Source organism: Dermacentor variabilis, chromosome 2 (genome assembly GCF_050947875.1).
Source record: "Dermacentor variabilis isolate Ectoservices chromosome 2, ASM5094787v1, whole genome shotgun sequence".
NCBI lineage: Eukaryota > Metazoa > Arthropoda > Arachnida > Ixodida > Ixodidae > Dermacentor > Dermacentor variabilis.
Genome location: NC_134569.1, coordinates 46,034,836 through 46,050,680, shown reverse-complemented (window position 1 = coordinate 46,050,680; position 15,845 = coordinate 46,034,836).

Sequence of the window (15,845 nt, the reverse complement as noted above, 5' to 3'; positions counted from 1 at the left end):
TGCGATATAAATGGCTGGGAAACGTGGCACAACGTCGCGTTTGCAAGTACGGATGCGCGCAATGAGAAATACGAAAATGGTTGACGCTTAACACGTCTACATCCACAGATGCGTAATCAACTGCACCTCCCACGGGGAGACATTGGTCGCTGTCGTTTAAGTCGTACACTGAACTATGCGAACACTATTTGTGACGTGTAAAACAGCGCCGATACGCAAGTGTTTCGAGGAACTCCAAACCCCTTCCGCGCTAACATCTGAGAACTGTTCTTCGTATACCTGTGTCAAAGACTTTTCACTACATCTACTCGGCGAGACACCTTCGCGAAACCCTGAGCAGGCACAAAAAAGTTCATGATATACACCTCGGTGAGTTTAACGCGATAGTTTGGATAGCGGTATTGGCCCACCCATGCCGTTGACTGCACTCCATGACTTCAGAATCACCCCACGCTTGTTGTTCTGTTTGTTTTCGTTCTTTCAAAGCAAGCATAGTCGTATGTACGAAGCGTTGCCAAACAATGCTCACCCCTGAAATGCCGGACGCCTGGCTGCTTGCACCCGTGTTATAAATCGATGGGTGTCCGGCGGTGGGGATCGAACCCTCAGCTGAGCTGGGCGTTCTACCCACTGGGCCACGGCTCTGTTACGACGCCATACGCACCTCGAAAAAAAAGGCAAGTTCAGCAGTTATGTTATCCGCTGGAATTGGCCCTTTATCTATAACTAGATTCCTTACTAAGCGTTCTGTCCGTCGTCAGCTTTGACGACGACGCATGGTATCGTTGTCGACTTGTCTTCCGCCATCATTGAACAATGACCCACCGTGATAGCTCAGTGGCTACGGCATTGGGCTGCTGAGCACGAGGTCGCGGTTTCGAGTGGGCCATTCTTATGGGTGCGAAATGCAAAAATGCTCGTGTACCGTTAATTGAGTGCGCGTCAAAGAACCTATAGGTGATCAATATTAAATCATAGCCCTCCAACATGCGTCATAATCACATTGTTGTTTTGGCACGCAATACCTTAAAATTTAATTCTTGGACAATGCGTACCATTTTAAAACAGCACTGACAAATATTTTGCGTGCCACTGCGGTTTTTCTATTTTTTTTCGCATAATGACATAGCAGCCGACACCGCATAACAAGTACATATATGGCGCCAGCGTGCGTCGAACGCGGCGCAGCGAACAGCTCATAGAATCTATGGTCAAAAACGGACGCCAAGTGTAGCGCCTTCCTTCTTGGCACAGGATGTTTGAGAGGGTACCTCGACACGTTACGAGAATAATGGAGGTTACTCAATGTTCTCATGCAAAGACATGACAGTCGAAAATTGGCGGGCGCTGCTTGGGCGCCGGATCTGCAACATGCGAATAAGAAAATCTATCTCCTCTCAATCAACGTTTACTTTTGTCGGCCACATGTAACGTCGTTTACTATCTTGGAAGTCAGCGGCATCTTAAGCAAGCGACGTCAGGTCAATGTCCTCTTGCGTTTCACGCGAATGAAAGGTCCTTCTTCTTTTTCTCGTGCTTCAGCTTCGGTGTTGTTTGTAAAGGGAAGAAACGTCAAGGAAACGCGTCGTCACAGCGCTCCGTAGCATGCAGTCACGCACGGCGTATATGCCTGAGGACAATGGCGTCGTTATAAGCGGTTCGCTTTCCGGTCCATCCGTGCTAGCCTCCGACCTCTCTGGGCGATGCAAACGCCGCCCCCGCGCATCCGTTTTGGCGAGTTGAGAGCGAGTGCTGCATATAATGGGCGCCGCTGACGTCGGCGAACATCCTTTCCACGTGCTGGCGCTGGAGCCGAGCGGGCTTCCCCTCAGTTGGACGGCGGTCCACGCACGTGTGGCGCGAGTCCTTGTCATCGAAACTTATGCAGTATTCGGCCCGGAGCGTTTTGGATGTGCTCGCCGGGCGCCGCTCTCGTACACGGCCGTATACGCGTACGTGCAGAAGGCGGCGATTAACGGCATCGCCAAGGCTGAAAAACAGACGGCGCGCACACTTATCGGGGGTGCGGAGTCAGGGTCGAGAATTTGGTAGTTTCGGAGCCTATGTATACGCGCCCGTGCGTGTGCGTCACGATTTGCAAACACTCGCCGTGTTGTGTACGATGTATATAGCCGATCGACGGCTGAAGAAAGTGCGGCCTCCTTTAACTATATGCTATAGCGACTGAAGTGGCAGCACACGTTACACGCTTTCTACACTGTATATTGTCCATACGGTTTCTCTATGCGTGATACATGCGCAAGCATTATGTTCATGAACTTTAATTTCGAAGTCGCTTCCGAGGCTCATACCTTCAGACATCCGGGCGATGATACACATGTGTGAGGCCGGATCGCATACATGCCGACGCTCCCGAATTCTCGTAATGTTTACGAATCAGGGTACGATCGTTTTACGTTTTTTACAAATGTTGCGTCAATAGCTACGAAAAATAAGTTCGGTTTGCGGAAAAGGTGCCGCTCTTGGGTTTCCGAACCTTCGTTTGGAAGACTTCCGGTGACACCAGAGGTGTACTTGGTTCAAGAAATGTCATGCAGACAACCCTGAAACAGTGGAAATGGGAAGTAGCAAAGTGACTGAAAAAGTCACTGTGACCTAGAAACAAGGCGTTGCTTGTGATTATCTGCTTTTCGAGGTTTGCTGCTGTTTACTTTGTGTGCCGAGTCTAAAGCTGAATTGTTATTAAGCTGTGTATGTATCCCTCAGGAAGACACGTACTCAAAGCAAGCATTAACGAAGTTAAATTTAAAATTAAATTATGGGGTTTTACGTGCCAAAACCACTTTCTGATTATGAGGCACGCCGTAGTGGAGGACTCCGGAAATTTCGACCACCTGGGGTTCTTTAACGTGCACCTAAATCTATGTACACGGGTGTTTTCGCATTTCGCCCCCATCGAAATGCTGCCGCCGTGGCCGGGATTCGATCCCGCGACCTCGTGCTCAGCAGCCCAACACCATAGCCACTGAGCAACCATGGCAAGGAATTATTAAAGAAGTTCACACTATCATCGCGTCCACCTTCGGCGTCTTGCCCGTGTGATTTTACGAACCAGTGAACGAATGTTCACTGGTTGGCAGCTATGGGACTGTGAGGTAGGCAGTAATGCCCCGTGTATGTGTCCACATGTTTAGATCTCTCCTCAACGGCAACAGAAAGAGAGAGAGGGTGTGTGTGAGCTCTTTATTTAAAAGCAGAGAGGCTTTCCGGCGTAGTAGTATTCGCCTGCATGCTACTCTGCAAGAGCGTGGGGGGACGGTGGAGAGGGTCCCCAGAAGAAAGAGGGCAGAAGAAACTTAAAATAAATAAAAAACTTGATATCTTAATTCATTTCATTTTTGACATGTTTAATGATCAACATTTGACTTCGACTTGTCACCTTGATTTCACTGTAGGCTCTTTATGTGATTAACATTAGGGTCTACATGACAGTTAGGGTTTTGAAAGGCAGCCAATTGATACAAGGTAATCAAACAAGAAATCGAGTGCTTGACGTTCCATTGATGGAGAGTGTCAGGGACCTAGTCTACGCCTGATTATCAAAAGGCCTTGAAAGAGTGTCGCCACATTTGTCTTTTATGTGGCCCTTTTTTTTAACTGAGCGCTCTATAGACTCAGTAGAATCTGTTCGACCGATTCTCCAGAGTCGCGGATTTCGCAACAGGGATTTGTCATTTGGCCAAAGCGGTAGAGGTGGCCGTTTGTTTACGCGATGTTAAATCGTAGCCGATGATAGAGAGTCCCGTTAGATACGGACCTTTTTCCTGACATCACTCGAGTTAACCAGACCACATCCAATCGCCGTCGCTCCCAATTAAGGTGCGCAGAAGCGCGTCTAGCACGTTCCCGAGGCGCAGCGCGTCCAGGCAAGTTGGCGACACCCTCCTCGTGCGCCGCACGTGGAGCTATTGTCCCATGTTGGGAACTCAGCGCTGACGCCCGTTGTTGCACCTGGGTCGCAAGCCCCAAGGGTAGCGTTGGCCTGGCGGCCTGGGGCACAACTGGAAGCATCCGAAGGTCCCGGCAAAGCATGAGTCGACTGGTAACAGAACAACTTGTTTATTCAAGCATAGCATAAGAGCGGGTGGTCAGGTCGACCGAAGTAGAGAGACGGGAGAGCACGTTACTCAACAGAAGAAATCGGAGCCTCTTTTGGCGTCCGGGGGCAGCTGCTTTTATACTCTCGCAGTTGAGGGCAAGAAGGAAGCGCAGCCGTCGGGCCGGCGCCGCTCGGGAACGTTGGGATGAGAAGGTGGCGCAGCCGTCGGGCCGGCGCCGCTCGGGCACGTTGGGATGAGTAGGTGACGCATCCGCCGGGCCGGCGCCGGTCAGACCTCCTCGCTTCACAGTTGGGGGAGCTCCTCTCCCCGGCTGCCGCGCTTCGACAAGCGTGGGCACCAACATGCACATACACACACACACGCACACGAAGACACGTGGCATTGGAACATGCCTGGACGCGCTTGGCGGGGAGGCGTAGCGGCGGCGCCGAACGGGCCAAAATGTTTGCCGCTTTGAACGAAGCCCCAGCGTCCGTTGCATCCGCGCCGGCTATACCGCGCGTCGTAGGCGAAACGTAACAGACCGCCCCGCCGGGGGAAGGAGATCCCGATGGTCAGGGGACTGCATCCGCTGTCCGGAGGGATGTCGCTCGATGATGCTCATAACCGAAGTCGGGCGTCTCTCGACGTTTCTTGAGCGCAGCGCACAGAGAAGGCCTCGTTCTCTCGTTCAGGTTCGCACAGGACACTGCAAAGTGACTTCGGGAGAGTTCACATTTTTGTTCTCGTTCCCGGCAAGCGTTAGAACTACGCTGAAACTCAACCGCTCAGTCAGCAAGCACGGCACAACCCTCACTAAGCCCTGCCAGGCTCTTTCCCCTTTTATACCACTGCCTAGTTCCTTACAGTAGTCTAGCAGCACTCAGAACGCGTCCACAAATTGGAAAATTGCACTAGAAAGCACATCATCACTTTGAAACACTACACAAAAGCAATATGTTAAAAATCCTGCCTCAGGAAGAAAAACATCAGTAACAAACAATTTTGAGGCTGATTCCTACGTTAGGGGCTTCGACTTAAGCCATCGGCGTTACCGTTGAGACTCCCCTTTTTGTAACGCACCTCAAAGGAATATTGTTGCAAAGCGAGGCTCCAGCGCAGGAGGCGGCCATTTTTGGGAGAGATGGTCTGCAGCCATTGGAGAGGGCAGTGATCCGTCTCAATGATAAACCTCGAGCCGGCTAGATAGCATGACAATTTCTGAACGGCCCACACGAGACACGCACACTCTTTCTCGGTGGCGCTGTACGCCTGCTCACGACTGGTCAGCTTACGACCAGCATACAGGACGGGGTGTTCTACTTCTCCATTTTCCCGTTGGCACAGCACAACGCCCATGCCTCGCTCACTAGCATCGCACTGAACAACGAACACTTTTGTATAGTCTGGCGATCGTAGCACAGGCTGGCCTGTTAGGGCACTCTTTAGGGCGCTAAAAGCTCTTTCCTTTGTCTCGTCCCAGACGACTGTTTGCGGCTCGGTCTTTCTTAGAGCATCCGTCAGGGGAGCCGCGATATCGGAGTACCTGGGGATGTACCTCTGATAGTAGCCGGCGACACCTAAGAACGACCGAATATCGGTCTTCGTGCGCGGTTGCGGGAAGTCTCGCACAGCGGCCACCTTTATTTCAGAGGGGCGGCGACGACCCTGACCAATCACGTGACCGAGGTAGACAACCTCGGCCTGTGCTAACTGGCACTTGGGAGCCTTTACTGTCAAGCCCGCATCGCGCAGGCGGGTTAGCACTGCCCGCAAGTGGGCCATATGCTCAGACCAGGATGCGGAGAATATCGCTACGTCGTCTAGATACGGTAAAGCGAATTCTTGCTGTCCCCGCAACACTTTATCCATGAGGCTTGAAAAGCAGTATGGCGCGTTCTTCAAACCAAAACTCAACACTTTAGGACGGAATGTTCCCATTGGTGAAATGAACGCCGCATACCTACTAGCCTCTTCTGTAAGTGGAACCTGCCAATAACCCCTGACAAGATCTAGGGTGGAAATAAACTGAGCGCTACTAACTTTCTCAAGGCGCTCCTCGATGTTAGGGATCGGATAAACTTGATCCTTAGTGATGGAATTAAGCCTGCGGTAGTCGACGCAAGGACGAGGTTCCTTGCCCGGTACCTCAACTAAAATCAAAGGGGAGGTATAATCACTCTCACCTGCCTCAATAACACCGAGCTGTAGCATTTTCTTTACCTCAGCCTCCATAATATCGCCCTGGCGGGGTGACACCCGATATGCCTTGGATCGTACTGGCTCTGGGGAGGTAAGTTCTATATCATGAGTAAGGACAGAAGTCCTACCAGGCCTCTCAGAGAACAGACCTTGAAACTCTTGTAAGAGCTGGTGTAGTTCGGTTTTCTGCTCACGCGACAGCGGTGCTTTACTGATAAGGTCACTAATGACTTGACCGGTGTCTTCCCTGTTCGTCACTGAGCCTAGTCCCGGAAGCTCGACCGGAAGCTCTTCAGGAGCGTTTACCATCATGCACACCACTGCTTCCCGTTGTTTATAGGGTTTGAGCAGATTACAGTGGTAAACTTGCTGTGCTTTCCGCTTTCCTGGCAGACTCACCACGTAGTTGACGTCCGACAGTTTTTGAACAATTCGTGCTGGGCCCTCCCACTGCACGTCGAGTTTGTTTTTTAGCGATGTGCGCAATATCATGACCTCATCGCCCACCTCAAAACGACGGGCCCTGGCTGTCCGATCATAATAAACCTTGGCCCTCTGCTGGGCCTTTGCCATTGCTTCACCTGACCACTCCTGTGCCCTTCTTAAGCGTTCCAGGAGCTTAAGCACGTACTCCACCACGACTGGGTCGTCGCCCCTGCCTTCCCACGATTCTCGAAGCATGCGAAGCGGAGATCGCAGCGAGCGACCGTACACCAGCTCAGCTGGCGAAAACCCCGTAGCCGCATGCGGCGCGGTCCGTAATGCAAACATCACCCCAGGCAGACACAGCTCCCAGTCAGTTTGATGTTCAAAGCACAATGCTCTCAACACGCGCTTCATGACGGAGTGGAGCTTCTCAACGGAATTCGATTGTGGGTGGTACACTGAGCTGTGTAACAGCTTTACCCCACACCTTTCGAGAAAAGTCGTCGTCAAAGCGCTAGTAAACACTGTGCCCTGATCTGATTGGATTTCCGCAGGAAAACCAACTCGCGCAAATATGGACAGTAGTGCATTGACTATCTCAACTGAGCTGAGTTCTTTAAGCGGTACTGCTTCAGGGAACTTTGCCGTTGGGCAGATCACAGTCAAAATGTGTCTGTACCCCGTGGCTGTTACCGGCAGAGGTCCCACTGTATCAATAACGAGCCGTCTAAAAGGCTCCGTAATGATAGGTACCAACTTCAACGGCGCCCTCGATTTGTCCCCTGGTTTGCCCACCCGCTGACAGGTGTCACATGACCTCACGAAGTGGTCTGCGTCCCGAAAACACCCTGGCCAATAGTACTCTTGCAAGAGACGGTCCTTAGTTTTCTTAACTCCTAGGTGTCCGGACCACGAACCCCCGTGCGACAAGCGCAACAGATCCTGACGATAGCATTGAGGCACGATCAGCTGATCGAACTCCACTCCCCTGCGGTCTAGATACTTCCGGTACAGGACCCCACCTCTTTCCACAAAGCGAGCATTTTTCTTGGCGATACCTTCCTTGACAATGCAGCGTATGTTTTCTAGGCTGCCATCCTTCTTTTGCTCGGCTATCAAAGCCGACCGGCTGACTTTTAGCAACCTATTAAGTCCGTCTGACGTAGGCGCGATGAGCAAATCTGCAGATAGCTCTTCTAACTTTCCCGCATCGGGAATTTCCTCTCCAGTATCTGGTGCCTTTAACGTTACAGACTCAATTTTATTCAGTTCGGGCGTGCTCTGAATATCAGCTTGCTGCGCCTCTGACCCTTTTTCATTGTTTGACAACGTCGGCCCCGCAACTACCGCCTTTGCAGCGAGCTCCCGAACCTTCGATCTGGTTAAGGCCTGAACGCTAGCCTCACCAAACAAAAGCCCCTTCTCGCGCAGGAGGTGATCGGACCTGTTCGAAAATAGGTACGGGTACTGGGGGGGGCAGCATAGATGACACTGCGGCCTCCGTCTCAAGCGCTCCGAAAGGTCCTTCAATAAGCACTTTTGCTACGGGCAGACACACGCTATGAGCTTCCACGGCTTGCTTGATCCGTGCGCACTCGCCCGTGAACATATGGGGTTCTACGTAAGACGGGTGAACTACATCCATCGTAGCTGCGGAATCGCGAAGCACTCGGCACTCTTTCCCGTTCACGAGGAGGTCTCGCATGTAAGGCTCGAGAAGCTTCATGTTCTCGTCAGTGCTGCATAATGACAAAAACACAACTTTTGGTTTTGTTTCCGGACACTGCGCCGAAAAGTGACCCGGCTTCTGGCACGTATAACAAACGCGCGCTTGCCTCGTCTCGAACCGCTTTCTGCGTTCGGCTTCGGCTGCCGCCGTCTCCTTAGGTTCGGTCGCACTGCTTTCACTCGCATCCGCACTACGTGTGTTCCCCTTTGATCTCATGGGTGTGAACTTCGGCCTCTCAAACTTCGAGCCAAATTCACCCTTTTGACCGTCCTTAGCTCCGCGAGCCCGACGCGTCACAAACTCCTCGGCTAGCTCAGCGGCTTTAGCCACCGTACAAACGTCTGGCCTATCCAAGACCCAGTACCGCACGTTCTCAGGTAACCGACTATAAAACTGTTCCAGCCCGAAGCACTGCAGAACTTTATCGTGGTCACCAAACGCTTTCTCTTCTTTGAGCCACTCCTGCATGTTTGACATAAGCCTGTACGCAAACTCTGTGTATGACTCACTTCTGCCTTTCTCATTTTCCCGAAACTTCCGACGGAACGCCTCCGCTGACAGCCTGTACTTTTTTAGCAGACTCGATTTCACTTTGTCGAAATCCTCTGCCTCCTCTCTATTCAAGCGAGCGACTACGTCGGCCGCCTCGCCGGGTAACAAAGTGAGCAAGCGTTGTGGCCACGTTTCCCGAGAGAACCCCTGCTTCTCGCACGTTCGCTCAAAGTTAACCAGGAACAAACCAATGTCCTCTCCAAGCTTAAACGGCCGCATCAGGTCAGTCATTTTGAACAATACGCGTTCTCCTGCACCGTGTGCCTGACTTCCATTACGAGCGCGTTCCATCTCTAACTCGAGACGCTTCATTTCCAAAGCGTGTTGACGGTCACGCTCTTGTTGCTCTCGCTCTATCTGTTCTTTACGTTCACGCTCTTCTTTTTCTTTCTGTTCTTTAATTTCGCGCTCCTGTCTTTTTGCCGTCTCCCTCTCCTCAATGGTCTCAAGGCATTCCGACAGCTCGTCATCCTCAGCTTCTAACTCAAGAATAGCCCTTAGCAGTTCTGGTTTTCTGAGTTTGTCCGAGACATCCAGACCCAACTCTCTTGCAAGCTCCAGCAATTTCGGTTTGCGCAACGACTTCAAATCCATGGCTGCTCTGAATGCTGCTTTCTCTACTGCCTATTATTGTCTTGCCGCAAACTAACCCGGCAGCAACGACAACCACAATTACCAGCTCTGTTTCTGACACTAACAAAAGCCTGGCAAAACTCAGAAGAAGAAAGTCCCGCACTCACCAAACCTCGCAGCCAAGAATTCAGCGCAGTCGTTCCGCTGCAGGCAACCAGTCATCACACAGGGCTCGTTGCACTGCTCCCGGATGGTCGTTGAGCTGCTCAGCATACAGTCAACTGCATATCTTCGCTGCTGGCCTCCGTTGTCGCGATCTCACCGCTGGCAGACAGTTGTTGGGAACTCAGCGCTGACGCCCGTTGTTGCACCTGGGTCGCAAGCCCCAAGGGTAGCGTTGGCCTGGCGGCCTGGGGCACAACTGGAAGCATCCGAAGGTCCCGGCAAAGCATGAGTCGACTGGTAACAGAACAACTTGTTTATTCAAGCATAGAATAAGAGCGGGTGGTCAGGTCGACCGAAGTAGAGAGACGGGAGAGCACGTTACTCAACAGAAGAAATCGGAGCCTCTTTTGGCGTCCGGGGGCAGCTGCTTTTATACTCTCGCAGTTGAGGGCAAGAAGGAAGCGCAGCCGTCGGGCCGGCGCCGCTCGGGCACGTTGGGATGAGAAGGTGGCGCAGCCGTCGGGCCGGCGCCGCTCGGGCACGTTGGGATGAGTAGGTGACGCATCCGCCGGGCCGGCGCCGGTCAGACCTCCTCGCTTCACAGTTGGGGGAGCTCCTCTCCCCGGCTGCCGCGCTTCGACAAGCGTGGGCACCAACATGCACATACACACACACACGCACACGAAGACACGTGGCATTGGAACATGCCTGGACGCGCTTGGCGGGGAGGCGTAGCGGCGGCGCCGAACGGGCCAAAATGTCTGCCGCTTTGAACGAAGCCCCAGCGTCCGTTGCATCCGCGCCGGCTATACCGCGCGTCTTAGGCGAAAGGAAACACCCACTGCTTGACTCTTCCCGAAAGGGCAACGGGAGCCTGTCACTGTTCTTTGCCAAGGAAACGTGGTGATAAACTTGACAAACGTATAATGACGAATCCCGAGACAAACGCCAAGAACGTATGCACGTCATACATGCCCCCTTAACAGCTATCACTGTAACGACACACCGGCTTACTCAACAGAGCAGATTGACAATTCCTCATGACCTCACAAATGCGTGGGCGCTATAGGTGTGGCTGGCACCTTCTAAAGAGCACTGATCGATCACTTGAACGTGGCAGACTCGCGGATTTGAACGCCTCTCTTGGAAGTCCGCATCTCAGCTTTTCTCCCTAAACAATAAAATTATCTCTTTCCTTCCTGCAAGCGCTGTTAAGCGGCCTTCATAGGCGGCAAGAGCTGATGCTCAGTTCTTCGTTTAGTGTATGGTCTATAACTACACATACGTGACCCACATACACCCATTTCGGCAAGTGTAACATATGAACTGCATTTTTATGGCTGAATAATACGCAGCTGAACTGTAAATTGCCGTTACATATTCGGCCATCTTTTCGAAGGACGTAAATCAAAACGGCGCTTCTATGGCTCCGACACCGATGGCCAATTCGGACGCTGATGCCAGGGAATCACCTATGTGCGTTTTTATAATTATTTATTTTTGCGCTGGCCTAATCGGGAGCGTATTCCCCTAGTCCCCGCAACAATGAAGCGCTGCGCTTCATAAGACCCAGACGCAAGCATCGCGGCATTGAGTAACCAGAATCTTGTGTGTAATGTGTTCATTGTTCACAACACTGCCCTTCCCTCCAGCGCGCAAGTCGAGCAGCCGAGCGAGTTTCCATTGTCGCTTCCCTAATGTCTTCACAAGAAATAACGACGGTAGACGACAGACGAAAATTCTGAAAAGCAATTGTTAGCGAAGGTAGACAACAGGGTGCTTTAGATGCGCTGAAAACAGCCAGGCCATTTTGTTCTGTTAACTGAATTTGTGCAATGTTAATAAAAGTTGGGAGGAAATTAAAGTAACAGTAACCGATTACTTTTCAGTAACTGCTCAATTACTTTCGTGGGCAATAATTGGTCAATGCAATCGATGACAATTTTGAATGAATTGTAATTGGTTACATTTTTTCTTAATGTGTGCAGGTCTTGTGTAGATGTATATAGCACAGTTATCCGCTTTGTTACTTCGTTTTATTATTGTACTCAGGGTGTAACCGCAATAACTGCACATTTGCCTCTGGTCTGGCTGTCCTTTACTGTTGGTTCATCACGAGAGATGTTCTTCTCTTCAGCAACCGCAGAACTTCCCGCCGATCACGGTGCCTGTAACCTTCGGGCACCGACAGCGATGACGCAGTAACCGGCTCTCTAGATATCTGTTTTGCACAGGCGGCTGAGCTTAATTTCGTATGCATACCGCGCGCGGCTTAGTCTCGCGATGCAAGGCTCTTCTCACAAGCAACAACAGCAGCAGCAGCAGCAACAGCAGCAGCAGCGCTAGTGGAAAGGAACACTCCCCGTTACCAACCTACAAACTGCAAAATTATCATTCCTCAACATCATGGCGCGTTCGTGAAAGTGTTCAAACAATGCTCGTCTCTTTTTCCTGTGTGCTAGGATTATACACCTTTCTGAGGTTCTCGGTTCCTATAGAGCAGATATTCCGCATATTTTCCGCCCTCCTGACAAAAACCTCCACCTCGGCGCTTTTGCAATGGAAGCCCTTGACGCATGGTCATAAGTCGACGGTTAGCAGAGACACGTGCATGCGTGCGGGCAAATTTGACCTTCCGGAATTTACATCGCCCAGGCGCTGCCTTTCGAGAGCTGTGCATTCAATTAGTTTTCTTTCATATGTTTGCGGAAGCGTTTTCTAGAAGCATAGTGGGAATTTTTGTTGTTTTTCGGCATATTTACTCGTTTGTGACTGTTATGTAGCTGAAAATGTGATAGAACCCTTTAGGATATTCACGTGCGTGTAGATTCATTAATGTATACAAAGAAGACTCCCTGAACTCATGTGCCTAACATCTTTTGCTAGATGAAAAAGGAACTGACGATTGCTTCGAGGAGTTTGGCCTAGAATATCAAGAACACAGCGCGAACTGCGACTTAGAACAGGAGGTCTCAGCCCCCGTGATAAGTTTTATTTGGTACAGTTATATCTTTTGTTTGAACATTACAAGAGCCAACATAAGGTTCGACGGAAATAAAATCAAACTTTTTCAGCACCTGCAATATAACGTATAATATATTAATGAATCTGTACGTTTTTCAAAGAATACGCCACATGTTTATTCACAACCTGCGAGCTCTGGTGGCGTCATTTGACACCATATCCGTAACATTGCTAAAGATTGCTAAAGATCATGCTGAGAGCTTTTTCGTACTAAATATGTCAAGCAAAAAAAAATCTACGCTAAAGGAAAAAATTCAGGGCCGATCGAAAGGGTTAGATTAGGATAGCGTTGCATATCTCTAGCTGTTCTGGCTCATAACGTAGAAGCAGCACTCACCTTCTTTGGTCGAGGCATGAGTCGAGGCATGTTTGCAGTCCGAGAGCAGGAGCAGCGGTGGAGAGTGGCGAGCGTCGCCCGGTGTCCCATCATTGCACCGATGAGCGCGCGCCTCCGTGCCATGCAGGCGCGCGCCATTTGCGCGGTGGGCTGCGACTCTCGCGCGTAACGTGGGCCGAGCTCCCAGCTTTGTTGCAGGTGATGTGGCCTTCGTGCCCATAGAGCCCAGGAGCACCCCCCCCCCTCGAATTATCGTGTGGTCACGTGACTTACCTTTATTGGACCCTTACTGCGCAGATAATAGAGATTGCCTATTTTCAAACTCCCGCGTTACCTTACCACTTCCCGCTCCTCACAAAACCAAGAAAGAGATTTTTACATTAAATTTAATTAATGAAACACTGCACATATCCTCATGTGTTTTGAATATTGTAGACATTTTTAGGTCTACTTCAAGAGTGAAGCATAATTTTGTCGAATGTATAAGCGGAAAATTGATTTTTTTAAAGATGAAACCAAAAATTAAAAATGACTCGTATGACCCAATCGCTTATGCTTCGCATTAAAATGTATTTGACTATAGCAGGACAAGACCTCTCTTTTGGAATATTGTCATGTTGGATGGAAATGAATAAGCAATTATTATGGAGCGCAACTATATGTGGCACGTGTGAGTCAGAACAGCACCACTACATGCCCGTTCCCTCGAGAAACTTGAGCTGCTATCGAGTCAAATAGATTCTCGGCTCTCACGCGCGCATTCATGGAATTTCGTCTTGCAGGTTTTGGTTGAGAGCTTCGCGATGAATGCAGCGCGAAGTCTCGCCAATTCCAAACCACACCCTACCATCTCCGTGCTGTGCAGCGAAGGGTTCGTGTCAGCCAATCAGCAACAAGAGCCGGCTGTGTGTTTCAGATAAGGAAAGGAAAATCGCCCACGTGAATGAGTGAGCGAATGAGTGAGTGCGTCTCCATAAACAGTAAAATTGTTAAGCTATCAAAGGATGATAACACGAGGTGGCAGGAAAAACGTTCCGGCAATAAAGGCCATTTCATTCCTCGTGTGCTATGAACCCTCCCGTGAAGCTTAAGTCATTGAGTCGGAGTCGCGAGGACGGCGATCAACGGTTAGCAGTGAGTGAGTGAGTGAGTGAGTGAGAAAACTTTATTTCAAACAGAACGATTCGCATCCGGCGAATGAATGGGCTGGGGCACCCGCCGAGTTTACGGCCAAGAGGTCTTGCCTTCCGGCGGCTTCCTTGGCCCTCTGGACTGCCCCTAGAGTTGGTCTTCCAGGTTCGAGCTGAGTACGCGGCATGCCATCGCGCGCGGAGGCTGTCGGTGGGGGTCTTGCTCTCATTGTCGTGTATTAGTCCCTGGCATTCCCATACATAGCATGTGTTCTGGCGTGGCTCTGGTGCCACACACTTTGCATCTATCTTCTGTGTATATTTCTGGATAAATAGCGTGCATTAGTGTCGGACTCTTGTATGGCTTCGTTTGTAGTTGTCGCCACTGGACAGCTTGCGATCTATATAGTTGTGGATGGCGTGGTGAATAAGGGCATCTTTGCAACTTGTAATGGTTGGTGGTGTCGTTGAACCTGGTCATTCGGTCTTCCCATTCCGATACATCGGAGGGTCCTGTCGAGGGGTCTGCGTTCGTCGCAGCTCGGAAAGCGTGACATCGAGCTACGTTGTATGGTTGTCCTCTCCCGTTGAGCCTGGTGTGCTGGTATCCATAAGATTTGGACGCATATCTTTCTTCCCTTGTTATTTTGCCTTTTCTGAGTGTGTTTAGCACCTCAGGTGAGATCCGGCCGTTCGCGAAGTTGCGTATACTGCCGTTTGCGATCGCTGATTATGTAGCATGCGTTGATTTGTGCTATGGCTATAACGCTATATAGCCGCTTCCACCGCAGTTTCTATGCGTGTCGTGTTTATAGTCAAGCTTGTGTAGAATTGCCTATTGTGGTTAAAGGGACACTAAAGGTTACCAGAAAGTCAAGTTAAAGTGGTAGAGCAATATTCTAGAACGTCTAAGGCGTCAATATAATCGCGAACAGAATTTTAGTTACCGAGAAATTGAGGCAAATTCATGACACGATTTGAGACCCTCCAGCGACATTCCGGTACTAGCCCGATGACGAAAGCACTCCTCATAATTTGTGTTACTAATACTCAACTACTCGTATTAAAAATATAATTTCATTCGATTATAAGACGGAAGAAAATGCTACTTGACTACGTCTATTTGATTCTAAGAAAAAGTAACATTTTGACATTACCCTTCAGTAGTGTGGGTGGTCGAAAGGTTTCGTTTTCGCTCGACTCTGCGCCGCGCACGCTTTGGAGTTTCAGTAGTTTCGTTATTGCGTCGTGCTGTGCGGGTTCTGCTGGCTCGCGAAACTTTCATTTGGAACAAGCAGCGAGAATGCGACGTCCACGTGATGTCGTGGGAAGCCCTCGTTGCTTTCCCGCTCCGGAGAGCCGGTGTAGAGGCCGCCATCGTAGTACGCTACGACGCCGGCAGCGCGAGCCCTCAGCAGCAGGTCGCGCTCGTCAGTGCGCAAATCGCTGGATTTGAGCCCAGCATCGCGAGCCAATCTGTCGTTGTCAGGGTCCACTGCGACGAGCGTCGAAGTTTGCGTCATAGAATGAAGTAGGCATTCTAGCCACCCTAATGAAGTACCAGCTTATGGTCGCGCGATTCTCCTTCCGCTAACCACCATACTCCCGCTTTCGCTCTGCTGTCGGCTCTGGCTTGGCTCTGTCTC